Below are 2668 nucleotides of genomic sequence, written 5' to 3'. Positions count from 1 at the left end.
CAGAAAGGGAGAACCGGAGTGGGAGTAGCTGTCGGCCTGTCGCCGTCGCCGGAGAGGGAGAGTCTGGTCGGGAGAAGGAGTCTCTAAGCGCCGTCCGTGTCGTACTCGTATACTAGGGAAGGAAATTGTACAATGACAATGAGGAGGGAGGATGCGGGAACCGGGAAGGAATAGGATTAGGAAATTGAAATTGTGAATTAGTACTCATGGACTGGACTAGAGGAAGGAGAAATGCATTTACTTTTTTTATTTCACAGCCCAAAGCTCAAATTCATAAAAAACATATATATATAAGACGGGTACGGTACGGGAGGGGGCGGGGCGGGGAGTGCTATACCCGTCCCCGTCCCCATCCCCGGCTTGCGCCAAGCGGGATCCCCGTCCCCGTCCTCAGGACCCGATTTTTCGGGGAATCCCCGTCCCCGACCGGGACGGGTGGACTGGGTTACCCGACGGGTTGAGGTCCATTCCCATCCCTATATGAGATGATAGATAAATGTGTATGTTTGAAACAATATTTGTAGCAAAGATTGATAAATATTATGTGTCTAGTATTTAGAAAAAATATATACATGATAAGTATTTTATTTGTTTTAAACTATTTACATGAAGATGTTGAGTTCATTAAGGACAAATCGGCCTAAGTTGGGTTCTTTGCATATACCAATAACATTTATGTTGATTAATGAGTTAAATTCGAGGTGCATCTTTATAATGCAAATACACTGCTTATAAAAATCAAATATAACTTTAAAAACTCGTTCAAAAAATCTAACACCTTTAAATCATGACCTTCATTTGGTTATCCATTACAATTTATGCTTCATCGGATCCTATGTTGTGTATAAAACGTTTTGAGAATATACAAAGAATTTATGAATTGCAAAACTGTGCTTCTATGTAACATGGTTTCCATCCTAACCCGACCACAATCACCATTTACCAATTTCCAACCAGGGTATATTAACTGGTGTGAATCTGATAGCGCGAATAGAATAATGGCTCTTGGACTACTTCCCTTGCCCACTATTCATCCCTATCCTCATCAACAACCTGCTTACAGATGGCGCTTGGTTTTATCCTACGATGGCACTTGGTTTTATCCTACGATGGCACTCGATTTTCTGGTTTCTATCTCCATCTTCATCTTGATTATGTCTTTACTTTATGCCCTAAATCGAGATTATAGAACATTCCCTCAAGATAGGGMTTTTTGTACTTACTTTTAGGTTGGCAGTATCAGCCCWCAACGCCAACCATACAGTGCATTTTGGAACAAGCCTTAACTCGAGTTACAAAACTAGAGCGCAAGGATCTCTGTKTAGTTGGTGCAAGTAGGACGGACACAGGAGTCCATRCGCTAGGTCAGGTAATGGTATTCACACGTATAGCAACCAATCAATCATTGAGTTTAAATTTAAAACTTGATTTCAGGTGGCACACTTCGTTACACCTTTCAATTATCAAGGACTGCAGGATATGCACGTAGCACTCAATGGTCTTCTTCCTCCTGACATTCGAGTTACAGAAATCTGCCCTGCAATGCCCCAATTCCATGCTCGTTTTTCAATCACCGGAAAGATCTATCATTACAAGATCTATAATGATCCTGTTATGGACCCATTCCATCGTCTATATGCTTATCATAATCGTTCCAAGCTCAATAMTTGTGTCATGATGGAAGCCACTAAGCATTTTCTAGGGAAACATGATTTTTCAGCCTTTGCGAATGCACAGCGCAATGATCGCACAGCCAACCCAGTGAAGAATATATTCCGACTGGATATAACTGAAAAGGTAATTTTTTTTATTTCTTTATTTTTATTTTTTGGGTGTGCATTTGCAACAAACAAACCTTTTGGTGTTTTTCAGGGACCCATTTTGCAGATTGAAGTTGAAGGCTCTGGATTTCTAAATTAGACAAGTCAGAAACATGGTACACCAACATCATCTCCTCAAATGATTACTTGGATCGGATTGAGACATTTATTGGTTTCCACTTTTATAGGTTGCTTTATTGTTACAGATTGGGAGGGAAGCAATCCCATCGGAGATTGTTCCAAAAATTTTGGCAACATGTGATCGCAAGGAACTTGCAAAGGTCGCTCTTGTAGCTCCGCCTCATGGTCTTTGTCTGGTGGAAGTTAAGTATAATGAAGAACATCTCCAGCTTCCTGAGGGTGGGCCTGCAACTAGTTTCGGTAGGCATCATAGCATAAGCAAATGTAAGCTGCAATATTACTAGTTTAGGTTAGTCAGCAACATAAATGGCACTGGTTCTCGTCATCTGCTAAATGTCAGTTGTGTATTTAGAAGAGTTTATTTTGAAGCACCTGGTATTTTTATTTGGTTAGATCTTGCTACCATATCCCACTTATAGAATGGTATCAACTCCAGGGCAAGTTCATAAACCCTAAACCCCATGTCACAAGCTGATCAAAAGGGTCAATTCCCATTTCAGGAGCTTAACTTTATGACAAGGTTGAAACACACAGAATCCTAAAAATGGTTTTGAAATTAGCTTGTAACATCTAGCAACATTAAATAACTCCCATTCATGTCTTTTCCACCAATCAGTCATGTAAAGAAATCAATAATACTTCCATAATGAAAGGTCAAATAGCCCTTGATTCACCAATCTATCTTGTCATGTACTAGATGGTTGAAC

General features: G+C 40.3%; 1 pseudogene; it reads left to right on the top strand.

The window, feature by feature from the left end:
• Window positions 1–601: 601 nt before the first annotated feature.
• LOC112519901 lies at window positions 602–2350 on the top strand (annotated as a pseudogene).
• Window positions 2351–2668: the final 318 nt, after the last annotated feature.

The sequence above is a fragment of the Cynara cardunculus genome (genome assembly GCF_001531365.2).
Source record: "Cynara cardunculus var. scolymus isolate 2C chromosome LG 10, CcrdV1, whole genome shotgun sequence".
NCBI classification, from domain to species: Eukaryota; Viridiplantae; Streptophyta; class Magnoliopsida; order Asterales; family Asteraceae; genus Cynara; species Cynara cardunculus.
Note: the sequence above shows the minus strand (reverse complement) of the source record. Positions and strands in the feature narration are given on the sequence as shown.